Consider the following 842-nt stretch of genomic DNA (forward strand, 5'->3'; position numbering starts at 1 on the left):
GGGCTCTAGTCTTGATTTTAAAGCATTACATGAAAGTAAAATCGAAAAATCAAATCAAGAATAATAATAAATTGAATATTAAATTAGGTAGGTACATAGGTACTGATTTTCTTTAATCACGATCGAATAAACTACGGGCTAAAAAATTCCCGGAGGGACATGCCCAGCTTGTTTTCATTGATTTCCTCTTGTTTGAGATATCAAACGGACCTTGTTCGAAGGGAATATTGACTTCCAGTAGATATAGGTACCTATAGGTATTATATGTCTGATCGAATTTCGACACGTGGAATTTGAAATCTCTCCACAAGATGTGCGTATGCGGTCAACATACACAGTTTCAGGGTCTTTATTGACTTCCAGTAAATATAGGTATTATAATATATGTCTGATCGAATTTCGACACGTGGAATTTGAAATCTCTCCACAAGATGTGCGTATGCGGTCAACATACACAGTTTCAGGGTCTGAGTTGAATATTTCGAATGCAAAACCACAAATTGGAATATAGTTTTCGCTTCGAATGAGGTGAAGACTGGAATGCGAGAGGATTGGTGTCTAATCAAGTAATGGATTAGAAATAAGTATTTGAGGTTGGAAGTTGTTGTGTTCCAAATAGGTAGTGTTTCCAAAATTGTTGTTCAGTTTTTGGCCACAACTTCAGATCTATACACAGATAGATACCTACATAGTTTATGGGATTGAAACGTATCCCATTGGACTTGAACAAGATTGAAAGAAATTTAAAGAAAAATTTAAAGATCTACCTTTTAGTGCACAGGCAATTACTAGAAAGAAACTGTTATCTCTGAGCTTGAGTATCGATAGTCTTTAGATTTTGG

Source organism: Diaphorina citri, unplaced genomic scaffold (assembly GCF_000475195.1).
Source record: "Diaphorina citri unplaced genomic scaffold, Diaci psyllid genome assembly version 1.1 scaffold1183, whole genome shotgun sequence".
Classification (NCBI taxonomy): Eukaryota; Metazoa; Arthropoda; class Insecta; order Hemiptera; family Psyllidae; genus Diaphorina; species Diaphorina citri.